Source organism: Falco cherrug, chromosome 14, assembly GCF_023634085.1.
Source record: "Falco cherrug isolate bFalChe1 chromosome 14, bFalChe1.pri, whole genome shotgun sequence".
In the NCBI taxonomy this organism is placed as follows: domain Eukaryota; kingdom Metazoa; phylum Chordata; class Aves; order Falconiformes; family Falconidae; genus Falco; species Falco cherrug.
This window is the reverse complement of record NC_073710.1, coordinates 4,134,096-4,159,880: the sequence shown is the minus strand read 5'-3', so window position 1 is coordinate 4,159,880 and position 25,785 is coordinate 4,134,096. Positions and strand designations below refer to the sequence as shown.

Genomic DNA, 25,785 nt, shown 5'->3' with positions numbered 1-25,785 from the left:
TCTTACAGACACCTACACATTTCCTCTGCTTTCCTGAAGAGATACCACGTACCCAGTGTTTCTAGATTTCTGTCAGTTCTTAGTTTACTCGCCAAAAGAGAGGAGGAGTGTGGTTACATGTGAAGTAAATAACCACACAGAATAACCTACAATCAGCACAAAGGCTTATCTAAGCTAATATGGAGATTGCTGTGTTAATCTCTAGAATACATAGCTGATGGAGACAAGAAGTACATTGTGCAAATGTGCTGTACCAACTTTTCTGGAGCTTAAGCATATGCTGAACTGCTTTGCTGAACCAGGTGAAATGAAGGATGTAAGAAATCCCTAATTGAAATACTCGAGCAATTTTAACAAGGCTCTCTTTAGACAGTATTCTGCAAATCTGTTATTTATTTGCCTCGCATACCAAGTCATCTATGCATTTTACCTTCCTTTATACACTCTGGCAGAATTGCATCACCTTCTAAAATCTAGATTTTCATTTTGAGGGTCGCTGTATTTTTACTGTTCAACGTAGGGCTGAATGAACAGCACAGTCAGGGTAATTCTGTATTATCTTGAGATGCAGCGTAACCTATCTAATCTTGGCAGGCATAAATGTTTTAAAACACAGCTGAAATTCTGCAGACTGCTACTCAAAGAGTGTGACTGCAATAGTCACCTCGATATCCTGCACTTATTTCTCACTTTCATTTGGTGTCATAAAAGACCTTACCATCAATCATTAACAAGCTATTAACACATGCAGCTGATAAAAGCGTTCAAAGTCTGGTCAATAACAATGACGGAAATTTCTGTTTTACAGCTGGTTTAATCTAAGTCTATGGAGCTCAGGCCAGTTATTTTCTTGGCTAAAAAATGCTTCTCGGTTCTTTTGCTTTCATCTCTGCCTGTGTAACACGCACAGAGGCTGCGCTTCCTCATCTCTGCCCTGCAAAACTAGCTATTCCCTCTGCTGCCTCCCCCCCCCACCCCCCCCTTCCCTTCTTAAAAGTAGTTTGCAAGCGAACGGAGCCAGGAAACAATTTCATTCAAATGCCATATGATTTTAATATGTTATTACCTTGTAGCAAAGGTGTTATCAAAGGAACAAGAAATCTCAGCTCAATTTGCAATTTGTAAACGCAATAAAATAGTGCTTATTAACAATAATGAACAAACAGGCTGTAATTTAAACAGCATCCTCCTAAACTGTTTCCTTCCAATTCTCTAAATTGCACCAAAACTCAGTCACGCTTCTAGAATGAATAAAGGCAGAAACAGCTTTGTCTGCCTGAACAAATATATATTTAGCATTTTGTAATTCACTGGTTTTGATCACTCATTTTGTTATATAAAATCTCTGATGTCATGAAACCTGAAGAGCCGCTCAATTAGCTCATTACTCTGCGTTACAAATGTCACTCCAGCTTTTGTGTGAGTGTGTGTGTTACTGATGATTTTGTCATTGCCCCCTGCTGCTAGTAACACTTGTCAATAATTGTATTTACTTGGTGATAGTTTCTTGCCCCTGTGCAAAGGAATTTTAGGATAGAATATATAGAAAATGACATGACAAACAAAACAGGCTCAGAAAAACATGAAAACACCTAGCCTCCATCTGCTCAAGTGTGATACACTTCAGAGCTCCCATTTCACATGTAAAACAGAGTATGATTTATAATTTATACCTAGTTGGTGCAATCCTCCTTGAAGAAAAAAAATTTCTTTGATGAAACACTGGCTTTATGTTATCATAAAACTATTGAGAAAATCACAGAGCATTTGGCAATTTACCTCTACTACAGCATCTTTGAAGTTTAGATATTTATATTTTATGCACTTTTCAAATAAACTGTACTGCTGAACACAAACACAAAAAAGCCTAAGTGTGAGTCAGCGCTGAAATGTAATTACAGCATTAGCAGCAGTAAACTACTGCAGATATTTACAGACCTCCAGCTAACAGTTAAGGCCCAGTTCTAATAAGATTTTAAACATTCTGGGTAGTGTGGAATTTATACATTTTCCTTGATTTATTTAAAATCTGTAGCACAAGAAAGAAAAATCAAAGAAAAAAGGCAGAAGCAATGCAGCTCCTAGATTCTGCAGAACCACCATTCTTGCTTAGAGCTGTGGTGCTTTTTATTAACAAAATTACAGCTTTTTGAGAGCATACCTGGGAACTGATTCTGCATCTCATACCTGTGAATCACCTCAATGATTAGCAGTGATTATGTGTAATAGGGTGAAATTCACTTCTGAATAAAATAACCTTTAAAGGTTTAAATTAGACTTCTGCTGGGTCACAGGCTGAGACTGCACAGAAATGAATTAGTGAAAAGCCATTTCAAATCTATGGGATTATTTATTAACATAAAAGACATACGATCAAGGAGCAAATAGGGATGTAGGGTGTTGAAATCTGCAAGGATCAGCCTCTTGTTCATATAGGAAAGCCACATGATCCTTTACTTCAATTCTGTAATTTTCAAAGCACCTGTCCTGTGATGTCTCAGTTACAATCCTGGCTGCTGTGCTTTAACAGGCAGAGAAGTCAGAGCGGTTTGTCTTTTGCTCTGACAGGTTCATCAACTTATTACAACCGAGAGAAATATGCACTCCTACTTTATTTTCAGTCCATTTGCTAAAGAAATGCATTGCTCTGGTGTGATACATTTCATGCTGCTGGCTAATTTCTAAGGCTTTGCTGAGTGGTAAGCAAAACTTTAAGAAAGGACCAGACAGGGGTGATTCTCAAGTATCTTTCCTTTTGCTTGTGACAGAACTAGTCAGAAGAGCTATTTGAAAAATGCCAAAATATTGTGGGTTGGTTGGCTTGATGAGAAGGGTTGTTTTCACAGAAATGGCACTTTAGAAAAGCATCAATTAAATTTCCTTTAGTGAATCAACAGATTTGTGATGATGTTGGGACATCACATTTTAATATACTCATAGAATGAAGTGATTTGAATTTGCTTCTTTTCTAAACTGCCCTTAATATACTCATAGAATGAAGTGATTTGAATTTGCTTCTTTTCTAAACTGCCCAAAATAAATTATACATTTGCAGTGAAGACAACAAATACGAAATTAAAAAGATCAAAAGCAAAATTCCAAAGCTTTTTTTAATGTGACTTTACAGTATTTTTACTTTTTTTAAAAAAACGTTTCAGACTAGGGGGTTGAAATTTAAAAAGTGGATTTTACGAAACTTAACTTGACTGGGTAGAGACGCACTCCCCTCCTTGTATCAAGAGGCACAATTCAGTCCGAAGCAGGGGTGAGGACAGCCCAGGGTACAGGCTCATTTCCTTCCACACGTGGTTGTGGTGAAGGGCTGGCTGCAGGCTGTGCTCCCGAAGGCGTGTTACCTCTGAGGCTGCTGCGAGGCTCTGGGCTGTGTGCCATCAGCACAATCGAGCTGAAAATGATTACATTCCATTGAAACTGTAGTTTGTTCATATTTTACAAAAACATCTCTTTATTGATACAAGAAGTCAGGCAGTAGCATACAAATTCCTGCTACATCTGGCTGGACTTTGATTGTACCATGTGGATCTCAGCCCTCCTGTACGGGATGAGATTTCCAAAGGGTCCTAGAGGACCCAGGCACACAATTCCTGTTGATGCTCAGTGGTGTCTGTAAGCTGGGTCATGTCATGTGATCACATTAGGATGTCCTAAATTTTCTACCCTTTGTTTGGAAGCTGCTACCTGCTCAGCAGGGAGACTGCTTTTCAGGCTCTCCTAGTCCATGGCTACATGAAGTAAAACAGATTCACAAGTGCTTTCATTATGCTTTGAAATCTCATCCACAGTGCAAACTACTACAGTCCTTGCAAAATCGGTGAAACTCCTCAGAATTGTAATAACCTAGCAGTATCAAGCGTTATAAGGCCAGCCAGTCTGGAAAATGAGAAGGTGAGTAACTCGTAACCAGGGACTTTATACAAAAACCTTTGCAAGTGTTTCAGCTTTTGCTTTGTGAGTCAGCACGCTCTCTTACATCAAGACTGAAGACCACAAGAGAAGCTTGCTCTCCAGATGAGAAATCTTTACAGAAGCGATCCATTGCCTGGTGAAATTGTGATGTTCAAAATTAAGCAAAAGCAATATAAATTTGTTAATTTGATGGGCAGCATTACAACAAGAGGAAAGGTATTGCATATGAAAATGCTGCCCCTTCTCCTCCTTTTTAAAGTTTTTAAAATATTAAACCCATCATTCATGCACTTGCAGCTGTTCCGCTGAACGTTTCAGCCTTACAGAGCAGCAGCTTCTGGAGCACACCAGGGATGGCCACAGCCACAACACCTGTACCTGGGCAGGCCACTGCCTCCTGCGGGGCAGACATCTGCGGGGCGATGACAGTCCTGGAGGCTGATGTCTTCATGGGAGATCAAAGGAATTCTTGAGGGGTCAGGAGAGGATGACATAAGGGTCGGACAGCCGTACTGCTTCAGAGCCTTTCAGGCAGGTGATCCACTTACACTGTCATTTTTGGTCTACGTCAAACAAGCATTTTTTCTTTATAAAGTGGCTCTGGCTCAAAAAATGCCTCCACGTTAAACCAGCAGCTTTTAGCAGAGTGCTCGCTGGCTGGGTTTTTATGTAAACGGGATCTGCAAGAACTATGAAAGGAGTCAATGTGCTCCCATTGGCAGGCAAGGGCTTCAGAAGCCTTGCAAGTGGGTGTATTTCTTTACAGGTCCTTACTAGTCCTCTATAAAGAAATAATTTATTGATTGTTTAAAGGAACTAAGTGCTAAAGGACTTGTCTGCAATTACTCATTTCAGTAGAAACTGCAAGGATTTTCTCAGACTCCATATGCATTTCATGCCAAAGATTTAGTGTTAGTGACGATTCTTCAAGGCCTTTTTTGCTTACCCATCTGTAAAAAGTCAATCTTAGTATGACATCTCCACCAAAAAGATGTTGCCAATTTGCTACCTTCTAATTCAGGTAAACCTCAGCCAAGACAGGCTAACAGGAACCTGTCAGACAGCCCGACAGCTTACTGAACGCAAAGGCTGGTCCTGCCCAGCCTCTGCTACTTCACTTCCAGAGAAAGGGGTTTGTTAATTCCTTTTGAATTAACCTTTTGAAGCTACCTGCAGTCATGCTCAAGACCTAGGTTTTTTTAGCAAGTTTTTGGAAAGCCAACCAAAACCACCATTAACTTTAACACACTAAGACAACATTAACAACTAAGACATAGTATTTAAATATTGTTTGTGTGTTTATTTTATGGAGAATGTAGCCTTCAACATTATAAAATATAGTTTTATATTGGGTGGGAGGCAGGAGTGGGCTTTAAAATCACAGTCCTCTTCAAAGCTTTCACGGTTTCAGCATCCTGAGAACTCGCCATTGCTATTCAGAGATGTGCAACACTTTCATATGAAAACTCCAAAGCTCATTTAGTTCAATTTAGATGCAATTTTAATTGAACCTGGGCTGATTTATGCTTTCAAGTAGAAGTCATAAAGAACTCATCGGTTGCAGCACAACTTCTTTTTGAAAATTACCACCTCCATCTTTTATCTCTCCTCCTGCTCTGTTCAGCTGGTTTGTGTGGTCTTTTCAGATCTTAAAACAAAACCAAAGTCATGGGGAAATAAAAGTAGCAGTTACTTTAGTTGAGGTTGCAGCCCTGCTCTGAGATCCTAACGTGAATTTATAAAAAAACTAGGTAGCCCACTGTGTGTGAGGAAGGGAGAGCTTAGAGTTATGTACCTGAACACTTCGAACTTACAAGAGGTTTTATCCAGGTGGAGAAGAGAGCTGCATTTCTGCCATTTACTTCATTTCAAAATAAATCCACTATCCAGGGTAGTAATGTAATTTTTCTTATACTGCTAAAAGCAAAGCGACATCTGAAAAATATTACTAGCCAAAGGCCAGATTCTTTAAATGTTTTGTTTTGTGAGAGCTAATACTATTATGGTTACTTATGTGAGTATTCTTGTCACAAGGGTGACAAGTTTAACTTACCCAGATGCGTTTCAGGGGAACTCTCTGCTAACAGTCACACAAGACAAAAGCTAACGCACAAAACCTGGTCTCTCACATCTCCAGCTTTCATTGATTTTAAATGGGTGCACGTGTCACTGGAGACAGGATTTGCCCCTAGCTGAGGACAACTATAATCCATACGCTAAGATGCTTAAATCATTTAGATCTTGAGTTTAAGCAGCCTCTTCTATCCGCACAGATCCATGCTGCTTTATCAGCTCGTTGCTGCTCATTTCAGGATTGTAATTTCAAAGAACATGAGTTCTCCTTTGTACCCATTCCAATGTCTCTAATTTTTTACGTTACCTTCTTTGCTTTCGTTTTATCCTCCACCTCACTCTACCTGGCAAGTTCTGTGACACAAACACTCAGCTAAAGCTGATTTCATATGCTCGGACAAGGAAACTAAATATTACACCACCGTTCCCCCCCCCCCCCCCCCCCAAAAAAAAAATAAATCTGAGAAACATAGGGCATGCATAAGCAAAGACAACTGATCTAAGTCAGTCCTTCTGATGCTAATCTTACTGCAAATAATATGCAGGGTACATGAGAAAATGTCAAATCCACGCTACCTCACAATTGCTGGCTTTCACTCCAACTTGAAACTAATCCAAGGAAAAAATACAAAGGAAAGGCTGAAAGTTCGATCGTTATTTAGAAAGTTTAAAAGACATAAAAATGTAGCTCCCTTGAAACTATGTTAGATGAATAATCACACAAACTCCCCAAATAACATCAGTGTCTACAGCTATTAAAGTTTATAGGTGCACAAAGAATGCAATTAAAACAGGTTATACTGAAATCAAATAATTCCTTCTAATTAAAATGTAGACAAATACCTTATACCACATGGAATGTTCCATATAATTATTCTTCAAAACTACAATTTTGTGATTAATAAAATAGATGTAAACTTTCACTGAAAAATAAACATTTCTGAAACGCATCAGACTTGCATCCAAACATGCTGCCAGAGCAAAGTATCGGTGTTTTTAACACAGTCCCATTCCACTGAAGTTAAAGTGAGTGTCTCTGTTAAAATAAAATCATAGCACATAAACCGCTTTCAGTTTTAGCATCAAAGATGTGTTTACTGAAAACACAGAAATGTAAGGGAAATGAAATGGTGAAAAGGGTTGCAACAGTTTTAAGGATTTATTTTTAGAACTTTTACATTGGAGACCTAGACCTACTAACCATAAAGTCTAGTTTTCATACAGAGCACACAGCAGTGTTTCATCTCCTCTGCCAACTGGATGTTGCTGCATGTTTCTAATCCCTAGAAAGTTTTATAAAGGTAAAATGAACTTTACATGACTGGTCTCCTCTGCTTTCCTTTCCTTGTCGGGTCCCATCCTGCCAAATCCCCTGAGCCCATCAGCAGCCACCAGCTGTGGGGGAAAGCGGGTGCTGCATGCTCCTGCCCCAGCATCGCGCCGGCGTTCAGTGCCTGGCACCGCTCGCAGGGCAGTAAGCACAGCTCACTAACATGCACAGGATGAGGCCCTTAATCACTAACAGTTCCTCTGGAAACTCTAGCAGAGATAAAAAGTACAAAGACACTGTTGGTTCCAGTCCCCTTATTGAATTTTCATTGCTCCTTTTATTGTAACTATGAATTCAGTCCATAATGTCACGTGTTCTTTGTTCTCCAGCCTGACATACATTTTAATACCCAGCGCAATATCTATGCAAAGACTAAGTGTGTTCATGTGTAGGAGAGTTAACACTTCACTACAAACATGGTTATAGTTATAGATTAAAAGCAACACTTTCAATGATTCTACAGCTTAATATTTCCAACTCCCATCTCCTTCTGAAGGTCCTCCTCCCCTCCTCTCCCCCCCCCCCAAAAATCTCCGCGCAAGAAATGCTGAGCATACAAATTATGTCACTGACATCTGGAAAGAGACATGACTACCCAAGTAAAAAATAAACCCAACGGAGGTCATGGCTTTAACAGACTGTCGCTCTATATTTAAACTGATTGATTCATACAAAGACATAATTATAGAGAACATTGGAATCAGCAGCTCCCAGCACTCAGGATTGCAGGCACAATCGTGTTTACAGGAAATGTGTTTTAAAGGCTACGTCTGGCATAAGCTAATTGATACACTCAGTATTATAATACAAAATAATTTAAACTTAAATTGTGAATAATGCCTACTTATTTTCCTACCTAGATAATAACAACTTTCTTTCAACTATACATGATCATGTATCATTTTTCAGGATATTCTTTGCATAAAATCTATTGGTTATGCAAATAAAAGGCTTTGGAGAATAATGTACAGTAACTAATTTGTATAATCAGTTTCCCTCAATTCAGCGTGATAATGATATGTAAAGCACATCACTACAGACTGTCTGTGAAATGAATTCTGTCTTAATATGCTAGTCAACTAGCCACTCGACCTTTGCACAGGCTCACTGTAAGAGGAGCAGAAAAACCCACACACATTCTTTCAATTTCTAAAGGGAAATTCGACTCTAGCCGTAGAACAAAGAAAGAAGAAATAGAAGTAAAAGAAAATCAAAGAAAAAGTGATTTGGATTCAAGGGGATCAGATGTTTCATTTATTGCAGGTTGGAGACCTTCAATCAGTCAAATGAAAGACACATTTGTATTAAAATACCTACAAGGCAGAGAGAAAGCCTTGATCAGGTGTATTAGATTTAAGTTACAGCTCTCTTGCTGAGAGATGTGAACCTACCTTCCAGTCTATCTGTTCTCAATATTGAAGGTTTTCTGTGTTACAAACATTAGATGAAAGGTAGCTTGCTTGCCTTCCCACGTATCTGCTGGATATTAACTGTACATTTGAAGCATACACTACAAGGAGATGTGAACTTAGCATGCACCACAGTCACCCACAGAAAGGGATGCTGAAACCATGTCAGGGATGTGACACAAACTGCTCACCAGCAGAGAGGCCGCAGCTCCATCGGTCACTAAAAACACAATGTTTCCAAAGGTAAATGTCCTCTTTGCTTTAGTGGGAAATGCATAATTTGTACTATGACAGGGCTGTGAGCCCTGTTACACAGGTGGACAAAAGCGACACCACAGCAAGAACCCCTGCCCTGGTTCCTGCTGTGTGAGGACAACAGTCTTTGGCCTGACTTCTCATTATATATTGTGCAGGTGATAACAAGCCATGTCCTGACCTCATTCCTTGCTTTTCACGCCATCCATTCCTCACAACAACTCCTTGAACCCACTGTGCTGGCCCAAACACACAGGAGAGCATTGAGGCTGAGGCAGAGGTCAGGTTGTCTTCACCTGCAGTCCTCAGATGGTAGTTTTGTTTAGATTATCTAGAAGATCATCCCAAAGTGCTCTTTATAGGTCAATTACTGTTGCTTGTAAAATACTAGACCAACATTATTCAAAAATATCTTACTAATGGGTTCTGCTCAGAGTAATTATTGGTTTTGATTAATCTTTGGCAAAGATCAGTTAGGTTCAGAGCAAATTTTCTGCAGAGACACAGAAGCTCCATTACTGCTGGTTACATCACTTATCTTGATTTGGGAAACCGTAGTCCAGCCCTTGCTCTGACTTACCCCAAGCAAGGATTGCAACCTGGATCCCTCCTAGCACTGTCAATAATTCCTGTCACTACAACACTGCCTCTTCTGGCAAGGCAGCATCTTCTCTCTACACTTTGTCCCAGTTTAAAGGATTTACACTGGAAAAATTGTCCCTTAGCTTGCCGTGACTCACACAGACCCTGCACACCAGCACACTAACAACCAGGAGTTACTCCCAAAGCAGATTTGCACATATGCTCCAGACCCAAGTACTGGTCATTTCAACCTGAAGACAAGTTCTTTCCGCCATTATACAGAGCATTTCAGTAATTTAATAATGAGATTAATTCCATAGGTGCCTAAACTAGGTCCTTTGGCAAGAGAAACACATTACACAAATAAATCACATGTATGAGTTTTAGAGAGACTGTTTTACTGGGAAGCCTACTCCTGCATGCTGTTTCTCAGGCTTTACCCCGACGTACAACTATAGCATTCCAGAAAGTAAAACACCAAAAATACAGTCTTAACTCAGGCCTCAATTTTAAATATTAGCTTCTGATATCCAACTGCCTTTCTATACAAGCCACTATAACTCTGATCTCTGCTTTCATGTATGCATATCTGCAAATACTGCATAGTGGTATGAAAATTTAAAAGCCACTCTGCTTGTTAAATAAAATCTCTGTCATTGTAAAGTTTAGCTGATCTTTTCATTTATATACCCATAAATTCTCCATCAGTCCAGAAGAGGGGTTATTTTTCTTTTATTTCCTTACTTTTAATATTTTCTTTTGAAATAAAAATAAATAACCCCTCAATAACGTTTGAATAATGGAGCATATCAGTGATACGTAGTCTCTGTTTTGGAGCTGGTCAAAGGGTGAACAGGCACAAATAGACAGAGGACTTCAATTAAGTTTATTTTCCTTTTATTACAGCTATATTTTTTGGATTAAACAGAGGACCTATAACAGTACGACTTCCACGGCTGAATGGGGGAAATCTACACAGATATGTGTATCCTCCTTACGTATGATAACACATCATACAATTTTCACAAGTGGATTACAAAGCAGCAGCCAGTACACAGCAGTACAGCTGATAGACTAAGATAAATTCTACATCTCAGATACGGTATTTCACATACAGTTAAAATCTGCTGAGAAGGAAAGGAGCTATAACGCAAAGCTCCCTTTTAAACAAAGTGAACAAAAGGACCCAATATCGTGCAACGAATTCCACAGGGGCTTCATTCTTTTTATAGTGAAACCTCTTTCAGTGCATGGACATTTAGTGGTTTAGCTTGATATGTCTTTTTCCAATTACAAAAGATGAAAACATGCATTTCTCTGTCTGAAGAACTTTGTATTTGAGGTTAGAGGATGGGGCCATGGAAGAAGAACGTACAGATTCTCCATGGAGAGTACAGGGGTGCAGTGACCCTCTGTTATGTTCCGTTGTGTCTGAACACAGGATGGTAGCAAGGGTACTGTCATGCCTTCAGGAACATGGTGCAATGAAAGGAGGTGTTATCAGCCTGCTTTCTGCTATCCATGTTCATACCATCTCGACAGTGCCCAAGAACTATTACCCATAACTGGGTAACAAAAGGAGAGAAGGCAGACCATTGCTATTGCCCCCCTACACCCCCCACCCCCCCCAGTTATAATATAGAAGGCAGTGGCATGCCACATAGAGAGAAAGAAAACAGATCGGTGCAGAAAAGCCAGCACGCTCTCCCCAAGCCATTGAATAGACAGCTCCTGGTACGGCATGACAAAACTCATTTGGAAATAAATAAGGAAAAAAATGTGCTTTTCAATGAAGTGATGTGATTTCTCTAGAAGCCCATTGACCCCAATGGTGCATGGCTGAGCCCTGATATTGTCGTCACTAGACAAGCACCATTCTTTGAAATCCTTTGCAGCAGGACCCACTCTCATATCATTTATAGGTCTTGCCATTTACCTTCTGAGTGATTCTGACCCAAGCAACAGCAAAAGCAGCAAGACTGGAGCTTCATAAACCACCCCCAAAGTAGTCTTAATATTTCTTGAGAAGACACATTATTTTCACTCAATTTTCTGAATATCGCAGTTAACACATTTCAAAAATATTTGAATGCCTTATGAGGTGTTGTCCAGAAAATATAAGACTATCTGCCTACCAAACACCCAGTGAGGCAACTATTTGCTGGTAGCCCAGAAACACCGTGCCCTAAGAAACTCTGACAGTCAACCCGGCTCCTTACCCAACCTTCAACCACACTTCATCAAAACATACACAACTATTCCGATGTAGCAGTCATTTCTCATGGAGAATATCACATAATATTTAAGGTGCTTCAGATTCACCACAGCAAGTAAAACCTGCCTTCTGTGGGGAAATCACCTAAAGACTGGTAAGTGATTAGTTATTTCAACAAGTGAAAGATCGCCTGTGGTAGTGTCTACGATGGAGTACAGATCAACAGCAACCCCTGTCAGAAAATCCTGACATTTCTAAGGAGGGTTTGTGAAAGCCTTGCTTCTGAACTATCTGCAAGCAGCTCCTAAATAGAAGTCTCAGCCAGCACTGCCTATTGAAGGCTACAGGAACTGTGACCTCCCCTTACATGTAGGAGAGCAAAAAAGCAGGTAGGAAGTGTTTTCTAGCAACCTTCTGGGTTTCAGCAAGGCCATTCAAAACTATTAGGAGATCACGGTTTTATACGGCTAAGTTTTTAGCAGGGAGTATGAAATCCTGACTCAAGTTCTATTTAAAAACAGAAAGAAAGCAAAGAAGAAAAGGTTTGCCTAAAAAGGAACCTCAGGTTTTTACTCTACATTTGGACTTCTTCCAACTCATGTTCAGCACAGTGAAAACAAGATTGTTCTGAGTTTTTGGTGGCATAACCTACATTTTGTATCAGTTCACACATGAGAACATTGGCCACCTGCAATGAAGAGAGACATACGGACACTGGTGGCCATGGAGAGGAAAGCACTGCTGTGCTGTGCCAGTGCTGCAGCGGAGGTACAAGCTTGGTCCCAGGCTGAGGTTCAGGGATCATTGCCATTGCCTCCTCTCTCCTTGGACAAGCTAAGCCTGCCTGCTCCCACTTCCGAAGCGGCAGAATGTTTGAAAGGGAAGATTGTGCATTTGGCAACTTTGCTTGATTCTCATCTCAAGGGGGAAATCTGCTTTTACCCCACATGGACATTGATCGCTAGAAGGATGCTCTCATAAACAAAATGCTGGAGGCCATGTAATCTTCAGCCTTCCCTTTCTCCCCAGCTCTCAGCAAGCCAGATGTAATGCATGAAACAGCAGGGATGTAAGCTGGCAAAATGTCCTTCAGTGCAAAGGAGGTGTGTGAAAATACATCAACTACACCAACATGAACTTGCAATTCTTGCTAATCTGCCCACATGGTTTCAGGGTTGTAGTTAAACATTAAGGACGGAATAATAATTTTCTAATCACAGCCTGCCAAAACAGGGCAGAATGACAGCTCAAACAAACAGAATCCACCATCTAATCTAAGGTGAATCCAATTTCTTTTTTTTTTATTGAATATTAGAGATTTTTAGGAGACTGTAACCTGCCCTGACATATGCCTCCAATTTTTGGTAAATAATCACTGTCATCTTTGCTTTGATATAGAGATATGTGATAAGTAAGAAATATTTTCCAATTCCAGTTTGTTAAAGTGGAAGCCAGACTTTCATCCGTGCCAAATTGTTGTATCAGAAGATCATCTCAGAAATATCTGGAACTTCTTATAATCTAAGGGCTGCAGCTAGACAATGTTACCATTTCACTCGTGGCCATTTCAAAAACAAAATAAAATGAAAATTAAATAATGGTATCAGAACCTATGACATAAGGGGGTTTAGGTCAAAGCAAATTAATTTATATCTTAAAAATAAATAAAAGCCTTACTATTGCAGAAGAACATTGCCACCGCAGTGCAGAACAGAGCAATCAGATGCTGTCACGTCACTACCACTCCACGTAGAATGTCACGTCTCCTGTACATCAGAGATACATTGCATAATGTTACAGATGGCACAACTCATAACAGTCAGGATTACATTTATTAAAATCAGCTGAAACGATTATTACTAGATTCAATGATTTTTCCATGCAAGGTGACCTGAGCTTCTTTTTCCTGAGCAGTACCGTGATAAGATTTTCCTGTTGTAAAAAACAGCTACAGGTGGAGGGTAACAAATTACAGTGCACTAATTATTACAGATACCTGCTTTAGAATGACATGCATAAATATTTGGATTTACAAACAAAATGGATTCTTGGTGTCTCTATTTTATTCACTTTCAACAGAATTATTCATGCAATTGCATTTTTGTTTACGTGAGGGCTGGCGCAGTGGCTGCGAGCTTCACAAATCATTCATTATTCATGTAGGAACTGTGTTATATGAGTGTCGGGGTGCCCTTTGCTTTTACACTATCTCCAGTTAAAATGGTTCTGGACAAGGCTTTACACTATCTCCAGTTAAAATGGTTCTGGACAAGGCTTGGAAACAAAAAAAAAACCCCAACCCTAGGAACAAATACTTCTTCCCTTAGCCTGGACCTTCACCCTCAAATGGAAAACCCTAAATTTTTCACTAGCAAATCATAACGCAAAGTGAGTTTATGCAATAACTGAATTGTTATACATAAAATAGAGGCATTGATGAAAACAACCCCCTTGGCTTCTCATCTGGTGAAAAGAACTGCATTGGATGGCCAGTCTGAACCCAGGCGCTACCACCCTGCCACTGTGTATATACACGTGTATGGGAACGTATTCCTCTGGCTGCCTACACTCAATGTAAAATCTCACACATGTGTAATGCCTAAGTTTTCAGAACAACCAATTAACCAGACTAGAGCAGTTGTTTCTGGGGCATGCCCTGCTACAGCTGCACTTGTGCAGCAGGCCAGCGGCGAAGGCATGGAAGCAGTGAGGGCACAGCGAGCTGTGGCAAACAGCCCACGAGGCCAGGGCCTTAACAACCCTACAGTCACACAGTGCTGGGTGTTTTCTCTGCAAACACTGAAACGAGTACTCACCTTAATATTCACCTTGTGAGGTGAATTAAGTACTAGTTAGCTCACACAGCCCTTGTGAGGTGCATGAAGTACTAGTTAGCTACTCACACAGCCCTCGTGAGGAGCATTAGGTACTAGTTAGCTCCTCACACAGCCCTCGTGAGGTGCATGAAGTACTAGTTAGCTCCTCACACAGCCCTTGTGAGGAGCATTAGGTACTAGTTAGCTCCTCACACAGCCCCTGTGAGGATCATTAAGAACTCATTAACTTCAGCCCTACTGAGGAGGGGAACACCGCTCAGCGGGCATGGGCTCCACCAGGCCCACCACCTGCCTCGGGAGTGGAGCTGCCCTCAGGCCTGAGGCGGCGCAGGCTCAGCCCAGCTCCCTGCCTCGGTATTTTATATTTATTTCTTTCTTTCCTCCTTTGCAGTAGCAGTTGTAAATCTACCTTTCTCAAAATTCAATAAAAAATTAATTGGAAAGCACAACACCAAAAAAAAAGTCATTTCAACCCTAACAATAAAAGGCCAATTGACTTCTCAATTTTCTAGTGGGCAGGAGAAGAAATCAGGCATACAGCAGGGAGAAACTCAATTCTCCAAAGCTCTCCCCTTCAGGATTTCCAGACCCGCAGTCTCAAGGGTGCTGTGTCCCCTACTGCTCGCTCAATTCCAGCCGGGTATTATTTTCTCAGCTCTGAGGGAAGCAAGAATTCATTCTGCATTATTGATGACTCGGCGCCCAGCCGCTCTGAGGCCTCTGGTTCAGTGCTTCCCACTGACTGTCACTCACCTGCTCCGGGAGCTCCCATTATGCCGGGGCAGGAGGCTCGCTTTCCTCCCTCCCCAAACATCTCCCTTTCACAAACTATCAGAAGAAAGCAACTGAAACAAAACCTACAAAACGATGAACCTCGCCCCCGTTAAGGCATCAGCCATGTGAACTTGTGCGCTAAAGGCAGCAGAGGAACAGGAGTGGCTGTGAGGGAGGGAGCCTTGGGAAGGCTGGGGTTTGGCTACCACAGGGCAGCCAATCTGTATTTCCACCGATCCCACCTGCTGGCAAGTTAAACATAACACTGAGCCCCAGATCATGACACAAACAGTTTGAGACAGACTGAGTTTTCTAAATTATTCCAAAAGAATGTATTTGATCCCAGGAACAGCAAACTCTGACTGAATACCTGTCAGGGTAGGGGCAGGAGGAGACATGCTCCTCACAGGGCCAGGTTCGTCTCTTCCTCTTTCTCTTCTTTGCCTCACTCTTTTTTCCCCTTCTTTCTTTCTTTCCTTCTTACTCTCTTCTCCACCCTAAAAAATTACTTCATTTTCTTTTGTAAATCTTGGCGCTGAACAAGTGTAGATGCACACACACCTACAGATACAGAGGCTGTACAGTCATAATTAAGCCCCAGCGTGTTTCAAGTAGGAGCACTGGATGCCAGAGGTACATTTAATTAATGAACAAGCACCACAGATCTGGTAATTACCAACTAGAATTTGCATCCGTAGCCCCTGATGATGCAAAATACATGCACGGTTTTTGCAGAAATCAGTTCTGTCAATCAATTTAGAGTTCAGTTGCAATGCAGTTCAAGTCCATTCCCTAAAATTTCACAGATGGCCCTTGACCCACTAACTTCTCCAGACCGACTTGCATGTGCCTACTTGCTGGATCAGTGCTTAGGTCCAGGGATGTAACTGTTTACAAAGAAGTACGCCACTCTCCTTGGTTCTAAGAAAAACAAAACTAATAGATGTCAACAACTTTGGAGAACACGTTCACAACTAGAAAGCAACTCTAATTGCTTTCTAATCTTGGTCTATCCTAAATTAATTGAGAGAAACGTCAAGTTGATTTCTATGATACAGGTCTAGCACGATGAACAGTTTCTTTTATGTTTTTTGGGGTTTTTTTAATGAAGTCCTAAGAAATTTTGGGAGGAAAACCTTTTAGAAAACTGTAGACATGGAGTATTCAGACAAAGTGTTAAATCTGAAGTTTCAAAGCACCTAAGAAAGGAAGATAAAAATTTGTGTTCAGGTTCATACTTTTTCCTTCCTAGAGCTAAAGGGTTGGAATCAGTGGCTCTCCTCTGCTTGTAACAGTGCAAGAAAATAACTTTTAAGAATTCTGTAATTATGCCTTTATATCTGTGAGTATATCAGCTAAAACTGTCTCTCTATTATTTACAATCATGAATGTAGAGTGGGAACAACAGCAGAAGCTCTCCTTGTTGCCCAATTTGTGGATGTTTTATAAAATTTATTTCTAAATATTTGGCAATGATCACTCACTAAAGCCTTGCCTATTTTTGTGTCCTCACCCTCAATACACTTTTCGCATCCTCTGTGCAACACCTGAACAGCTTGTGACCAACCTTTGAACCCCTCTGTCCAAACTTCTTACATTATCAGTTTTAACTGTGTCCTCAAACTGGTATTGGGAGAGGCAGGGGGTTATTTGAACTGTTCACTGAAAGACAGCAATTCAAAGAAACTTCATGGTGAAATTCTATCTTACTCCAACAGTTTCAGTGATTGTGAAAAAACACCTAAAAAAAAAAAGTTCAGCAATTTCACACAGTGGAAAACAGCCCAGGGCACAAGAAAACTAAAACCAAACAGTTTGCCGTCAGTGCTGTAGACTGTGTTCAGTAAAAACAAAAGATCAAACAAGTTCTGTAATCATTATATAAAGCACATTTGCTATGGCATGTGAAGAAAACATACTTCCTAATACTAATTAACATTAGAGAGTTGTGGGCTGAAATGCAGGATAAAAATAGCTGTTTAAACTAATCACTCAGCAAGATGTAAATGTTACATATAAAGTATACCTAACGGGTTGGAATATTTATCCCAGAAGTAAAGAAAGCTTTCACTACTCATGAATTATAAAAGTTTCTCTTCCTGCCTCACTGCAACAATGCATGGACCCTTTGCAAGACTCTTCATAGATTGTCTACAGTTTTCCTTATTTGTAAGTACTAAAATGTTTTTTATAGCAGCCACAGTTGTGAGGAGAGAAGGCAAGTGTGAGCAGAAAACTCAATACCAAATTGTTTTATAAAAAGCACAAAGATATTCCAGCGGCCTAAGCCATGCTATGACTACCAGTCAATATGTAGGTTTGAGCATTGCAGACAGTGCAGAAAAAAAGCCCACAACCAACAGCAGCGTGACCAGCTTCACCTGAACAGCACTTATATATCCCTTCAAAGTGCGTCACCAATGCACACAAACCAGCCAGCTCTGCATAACAGGGGATGGCATTCTCAGATCTACCTTTGCTTTTCTGAAATTACTTCTCTCACGTGTGCTCCAGCCCTCCACAAATAAATCCAGCAATTTTTTTCCTTCTTGTCACCTCTAGCTACTCTGTCCCCTTTCCCCATCCTACGGTTCCCCCCTTACCACCAGCACCGCTGTTAAATGACTCTTCATGCATAAGAGCCAGCAGTGAATGGAAGGCATTCAATGACTGTCACAATATCAACCAGACTCTCCAAAAAATATTCCTAAGCATAAATCGTATTAAAATGTTCAGGATGCTAAATGCTACTGAAATAATGTTTCAGTAGTTTCCTAGTAACAACATTTCAGAAGTTTCCTACTAATTTCCCCTAGCAAGAATTCAAGGTAGGATAACAACTGCAGAAAAGGTGTTGAAATGTGCAGTGCTTAAACATCGCACATTTAAAAAACTAACAGTTCCCTGTCATATTTCCATCCTCCAAGATTTTTAACCATTTGCCGAGATCTGTGTCTAATACAGATATCAATGAAATATATGATAGTATTATACAGGACTCAGCTGAAATTCATAAGCAGAGCACATCCATGATCACTGCCCCTCATCACACATTTGGCTGCTTTGGGCTGGATGCAGAAGCATCTATTTACCCAGCAGAAAACTCATTGCAACAAGATACGCTTCACACTGGTTACACCCAGCCTATATGAACAAAGCTTTAAGGAAAGCAAGACTGTCCATTGGGTGCTAGGCTAATGAAAAAGAAAATGGTAGATTTTTTCCTTCATCAGCCAGGGGAAATAAAACACCTCTCTGTGCAACTACTATAATCCCAGGCCAAAATCAGATTCCAAACTCAAGCTACCTGGCACCAGTCTCCTGCTGTAAGTCACAGGAGTACAATTTCAGTCTGTAGAGATTAAATAAAACAGTCCTTCGGAGACAGACACTACAGCACAGGACAGCACGTTCTCATGTCCTCTTCAGGACTCTATCAGCAGATGCTTTAGACCAAGGGAGCAGATGAGCAGGAGCTCTGATGGCAAATCTTCAGGAGCAGAGACTTGATAGAAAGGAAAACTGTTCAAGAGTACTGTTTTAAGATTATTCTAAACTGACAAGATAATTCAAACAAACTGGCCATGTAAACTGAGTCACAAGGCTCCTAGGCCAGCCAAAACAATGCCCCAAACCCCAAAACCAAAATCATTGAAATTTAAAAAGTAATTAGTCATAATGAGTTCAAAACCTTCCCTATGACAGAGTCATTCCACTGAAAATGGAATTGTTCAGGGCAACACAAACACCACCTCTGCTCCATCTTAAAACGTGATTCATACCACTAAGTGCTTTGTTTCCCTCTTGTAGCATGTAATGTTTGGAGTTCTTAAAAGGGTCATATTGAATTAACGGGTTCACCTTGAAAGCACCAGTGGAACAAAATCTGTGTGCCAAACGGCACTCCAGAGGGGACCAGCTTGCAATTCTCCCCTGTTCAGTAAGAAGAAGAAGTGTCGTGACAACCTTTAAATGCTCAGGTCCGAAACACAGATCTCTTCCCAGGTCCCCTTCAGCTTGCAGCAGAGCATCCAAATGTGCAGCCTGCATTATGAGCACCAGGCAGGAGAGCCCGCAGGGAAGCACTGGGGGAGCTGTATATCTAACCACAGACATGCTGCAAGGATCAGCTATCAGAGACTAGTTATATGGCTGTCACAGCTCATAGGATTTCTTTGTCTTTATCCACTGTAAGCATTTAAAGGACAGCCCTGTGTTCCCGTGTCTAAAAGTATTCGGTAAAGCTCATATATTCACCTTCTAAGGGGGAAGGAGTGGGAAACAAACTCAAAAATCTGACTTGAAAATAGCATAAAATAGGTTTTTTTTTTCAGAAGAGTCGAGAACAGTTTGTGGAGAGGGTGACAGTGGTGCTAACATCTCAGAAGGATTTAGTTTACACATGTGACCTATTTGGTGCATTGTCTTGGTCATGTAGTGCACGGGGAGCTGGAAGCATAACAACAGATAAAAGATACGGCTTACCCTGCTAAAATACGTTAGCCCTCTCAGCCTCTCTTGTATAGCTATGAATAGCTCATTTGAATTGCAGAGGGAAGATTTTTCCAGCAGAAGGAATCTGATCCAGAAAGTTCCTCCAAGGAGGAATTTTTTCCAAATTATAATGCAGAGTATCACTTATGAAAATCGCTCCTCAATAAACATTTTGCAGACCAAAACATTCAGCTCTTTTCTAGGGACTGAGATTAATCTAGCAAGCCTCAGCACTGATTTCTGAGACTGAAGCCAGGCAGGCCCTCTGCAGCTTCACACCTCACAGCAGGGAACACCCAAGATTTCTGAGCATTTTCTGTATTTTAGAATAAAGAATAAATTAGAAGCAGCATTTCAGTATGGAAGCAGCCTGACTCAAAGGGAGCCTGGCCATCTACTCTGTGATGCAAACAAATATGCCGGATGGGTACTTCTGGGCTTCCTCTGTGTGTGTGCTTGTGTAAAACACATTGGCGCTTTAATGAGCATCTTCCTTCCCCAAGGTTCATCGCGTTGACAATAAGTCTCTCACAGAGACTTTGAAAGTCTTGTCATGGTCCATGATTAAAAGAATGAGTGGTGCAGTAAAATTTTCATCAAAAGAGTCTGCTTCTAATGTCATCTTCCCATGTGCTCCAGCGCTGCACATCCCATGGTCTCGGATCAGTCGAGACAACGCTGTAGCACCTCCCTGCAGCAGGTACCAGGCTGCCCTGCAGCGATAGCCCTGTACTCCCCAGGGAGCTTTTCCAGAGCCATCCGCTCAGACCACAGCAAAGCACCTACAAATAAGTTCTCACCTGGGAAACCATGAGGGGAGGTCTCCGCTTCTGCCCTTATTTTGTAACAAAAACACAAGGGTGGTGGCGTTACTCACTTTACCACAGTAGCCAAGTCATCTGCAGTGCAAGCAGCAGTACCAGCGCGCAGAGCACAGCCCTTGCCAATGGGAGTTTACAGTCCAAGGGAAAACACCAAGGGACAGCAGCATGGCCCAGGAAAACCAGGGCACAGAAGCAAGTGCAGGTGAAGCTGGCCAGCCTGCCAGGCACTGCTCACAGAGCACCCGCAGCCTGACCGCTCACACGGTGGCTGGAGAGAGCAAGCAGTTTTCAATGGAGTAAGATGGGAAGGTTTAAGAGAAGGGAAGGCAGATTTGTAGGCTTTTGATGGAAATCCTCCTTAGTCCAGCTAGTCTTCACTCCACAACTATTTCTCCATTTCTGTCCTTCCACCTTATTTTGCCCTTAATCTCACTGTGCATTCTTCCTCCCAGCTCAAAGAGCAAACCCACAAGGGAGCCAGATGTGCTGAACGTATGGATATAAAGAGGCAATCTGCATAACAACAAGAACCATGTGAAATAATCTCATTTTTCCCATCTTGCTTCTATTTTTTTCCAGTGGAAAAAAAAAGAAAATATAGATCTAGTTCATGGTTTGTTCTTTTCAAAGCAGTTTCATTTTCTTGAATTCCTTCCTCCACCTTTCAGGGTTTGGATATAATATATGGCTATATAAATGCTTCCCATCCACCTACATGTATGCATTAGTGTTTTGCAGCTATATTGCAAAGTTCCTTTCTCTCCAAATGATACCATCAGAAGTGAAAGATAAGTGTCCACCATGGTCAACCAAATAACCTGTTGTGCAAATTGTAATTATACTACATAAATAGAGTCCCATTAGTCCCCCCTGTGAGGCCAGTGTAAGCCCAAAGAACTCAGTAGCAGCAGCAATTCACTTCTAGAAGTTTTGAGGACAGAATCATAAAAGAAGGAATAATAATAATAATAATAAAAGAATTATGGGTCTTTTAACTGCAAAAAAAAAAAAATTCTCTTTTGATCTATGGTGGTAGAAGCCCATAAGAGACCCTGAATACAGAGATAAGGCTCTCTGTCAGGATTTTTGGATATGCAGATATGAATACTATCTTAACCTAGACCACACATTCCTCTTAAAAACTGGTATTTTCTCCCATTATATAATGAATGTGGTTCACCAGCTTCCTACACTCAAAGATCCAAAGCTGGGAACAACGGGAATCTCCACAGAGAAGAGTTTCACCCAAGGGGTGCTATTTTCCCAGCCGTATTGACAGTGAAGAGAGGAAAGTGCTCAAGAAGCAGAACAAATATTAGAGCTTAAGCTCAGGTGCTCTGAGTGGTCTCTGGAAGACCTTCTCTCTTTGCTGATTAAGGAGACTGGACTTTGCAAACACCTTCCAACCATCACTGTGGACTGTTAAGCGCTAAGCACCTATAAAAATCTGGCCTCAGCTGTGGGTGTTGAAGACCTACAAATGTAGCCAAATAAAATCTGGTCTGCTGGATCTGACCCAAAGCCAATTGAATAAAGTTTTGGACCCGGCTTTAAGATTTTTTGCTATAAGACGTAAGAAATTGGACCTTCCCCTTGTGCTATGCACCGCGCAAACGTACCCTGAGAGACAGCCAGCACTGCAAGAAGCCAGCAGGGTGAGGAAGGATGGAGAGGGGAGAGGGAATTGCAGTCATGGCATATTGGTTGCAGGGCCATGGACAGGGGACAGTATTTATTTAAAAAGCAGTTAAACATTAGAATTTAGTGCCTCTGATCATTTTGCTGTTACCAATGTGCTGCTTCTACCTCCAGTCTACTTTATTCTGTTCATTGTTCAGAACAGACCACCACTGAGGTTGTCATTTTAAAATATTTTCCACTGTGATTAAACAGCTGCTACAGTCAAGTAGTTCTATCAAAGTTTGTAAATCACAGTATTTTAAAAAGATGCAAGAAGCAAATAATCTGGTATATAATAGTTATTTGATTTTTTACATATGTGTAGAGAAAATAAGCACATTAGATCTCTAGCCTTTAATTAAAAAATAGTTGGGGGGAGGGAGTAATATCTTAATAAGTAACATCTGACCAAAAAGTATTTAGTAAATCATACCCTAAGTGTGGCCAAAACCTGTAAGATTTACTGCAAGTAAATCATTATTGCTATCTGAGTCTGAATAGCTTCCATCTGATTTCTCTATGAAAATACACTCCATGGAAGCACAGCCTTAAACTTCAAAGGACATGCAGGATGCTGCTAATTTCTGTATCTGACAGTGTGATGCAATGTTTGGATTTGCATCTCTGCACTTCAAAGTGTGCCACTCTTTAGATAAGGTCTCTGTTTATTTTGACATGGATTCGCAGAGGTGAACAAGGAAGCAGCACCCAAACCAGACAGCAACCCCCCCCTAAAATCAGAAACACACACCCCCCCACCCCCTGAAAACCTGCTCTGTTTGCTTCTCTCTGAATTCAGTAATGCCCTGGAGAACAAGGATTACAGAAGAAGAGTACAAGTCATGGTTGCGGTACATCAAGTAATCTCAAGTGTCCAAAACACAGTGTCAACATATGGTACTCAAATGCAGATTTAGAACATCTTTGAAGTAATATTGAATCTGACTAATGGGTAAAATGTAGACCTAGCTGCCTTTTTTTTTTTGTTGTGGTCTTTTGTTTTTTTTTTTTCTTTCATACTGAGGTTGTCAAAATTTCAAGTACGGCAGCTAGACATTAGTGCATCTTTATTCTGTGAATGACACAGAATTTTATCTAAAAATTACCACCAAGATGAATTCTGATGGTCCACTTTTTGCCAACGTAGCAATGCCAGGATTCTACAGTATAATGATATAAAAGCTTTTGCCCTAATGACTATATAACGACACTTAAAAATTCATGTTGTATATGTGTGCAATGTCTATCACGTTACAGACCTAAAGAAAACTCTAAATGCTGGGATATGACCAGAACTGCAATACAAATCTTATTCATTCCATCAAAATACATAGAAGTCTTCTGCAACTATAGCTCCTAGAACTGTTCTCACTTCCCCTGTATAAAACATCAAAGTATTTTTCAATACCAACAGCTGCTGACCAGGAGCATACATACAACTGTTGTAATTATTTATTTATAATTAATTAAGCACTGATCATGTTCAGCAAAAACATTCGGGAGAAAAAAAATAGTATATTAAAAATCTGACAGAATAGCGGTTTTGAGGGGCAAAAGTGTAAACATCTTCAAGATGAAAATCCAGGAGGAAATTACCGGCATTTTGAAGCATTGCACCATGCAGGTTCAAGTAGCTGCACCTAAAGTTACATTATATAAGAAACCACTGGTACTAAGGTTTCTACCTGAGGAGTAATTACCAAGTATCCCATACCCCCGGTATATACTGTCCTTATAATTAAGTTTGCATAATATGCCACTACGTTAAAAGGATTGCCTTTGTATTTAATCATCTGATTTTTTAATATTTTTTAAATTATTTTTTAAGGAGAAAAGAAAAAAAATATTAAAACTAACAGGACACAGAAGATTCGTGTAATAAATATCATATACAGATTTTTATTTCCCAATTCAGCTGGAGACCAATGTAGTATTTTGAAGTTTGATTAAGGCAGTTCAGTCTCTCAAAAGTTCCTGTTTCAACATGAAAAATTAGTTGTATGGCACTGTTCTATTAATTATTATTTTAAAAAGGAATACCAAGTTTCATTTGCTCAATTAAAAGACAAAAAATCAAATACCATTCAAAGAAAGAATTCAAAATTAGTATGCTGCTTCTCACTCATTATGATTAGTTATCATTTGCTCGGTGCAATATTTACACCTATTGCCAAATCCCTCAGTCCCTTCCTTAGGCAAAAAAGGTCAGTGGGAGTTTTGACTAAGTCCTTCAGGATTTGGGCCATATTGAATTAGAAACCTATATAATTCCAAACATTTTCTCTATTATATAGAATTCTTGCATACTTAAGCAATTTTGTATTTAGAATGAATCTCAGAGCTTAAATGCAACTCGCATCTGGATCGTAGATTGTGCTTTATATTATACAATCTGCAGTTACTGGAAATGTTTGTATCCTTTACTGAGAAAGAATGATTCATTTCATAGAAATTTTCATCTGCTATTAATCTTCCAGGATATAGTTAGTGTTCTGATATTTTCAGATATTGTTTTATGGAGGGATTTAAAGTAGCTCTCCCTTGGCAGCCTGCAAGATTACTCAGTGATTATAAGCAACTCAATACTGTATGACAGCATTTCCATGCAAGGGACTTACAATCATGTTTCATTAATTCGGCTTGAATGAAGCCTCATTTCAGGCCTTGAGGAGCTTAAGATTTATGTGAAATTAATAACATAACAGATGTCTTCACAATTTGGTTCCTCTGAAAAAAACTGATTACTTTGAAAACTTCAATGCTTTAAAATGCAGACTGAGGGAGTTTTTACTCTAGGGTAAAGAGTTATTCGTTTATATCAACCGAATCTCGGAACTAAGTGGAATTTAAATGTCAGATTTATATTAAATAGTCATATTCACCATTATTACATGTAATAAACAAAAGCCTATTACTTTCATTAATAAGCGGTGTTGGACATTTAAACTAAAGCTTAGAGAGATAGAGTCAGCACCTTTGCTAAGCAGTAGGAATAAGTGAGACACAAGGGAGGTAAAAGAAGAATATCCAGGAAGCCCTAGGTTTTTTTATCTTTGTTTCTGATAATTTAATCATCTTTTTCTCATAGGAAAACAAAATGCATCTGTGCTCACACAAAACTCCCCACTTTATAAGAGTTGAAGCTGTCTCTTGTGGATGCACATGCCTAAGGCCAAATGCCTTCTTTCTTTCACAGGACACTTTAAACACCAGCTTCTCTTCTTTTTCTTTCCCCCCCCCCCCCCCCCATTTTTTCAAAAATTCAATTCTTTTATCTAGGCTTCAGCCACACTAGGTGCCTTGCAAGCTGAATTTTAATGCATGCATGAGCAAGGGGTTTATCTTTAAGGAAACTGTCTATGTGATTACTTCTCCAAGTCCAAAA

General features: G+C 40.2%; 1 long non-coding RNA gene across 3 annotated transcripts in view; it reads right to left on the bottom strand.

Annotated features, from left to right (window-relative positions):
* The window catches only part of LOC129737328 (uncharacterized), a 770,208-nt gene that overhangs the window by 409,247 nt on the left and 335,176 nt on the right, over positions 1-25,785 (bottom strand). For all 3 annotated transcript variants that reach the window (XR_008735059.1, XR_008735060.1, XR_008735061.1), the window contains exon 5: positions 13,469-13,557. This is a non-coding gene — a long non-coding RNA (uncharacterized LOC129737328). The remainder of the gene's footprint in view (positions 1-13,468; positions 13,558-25,785) is intronic.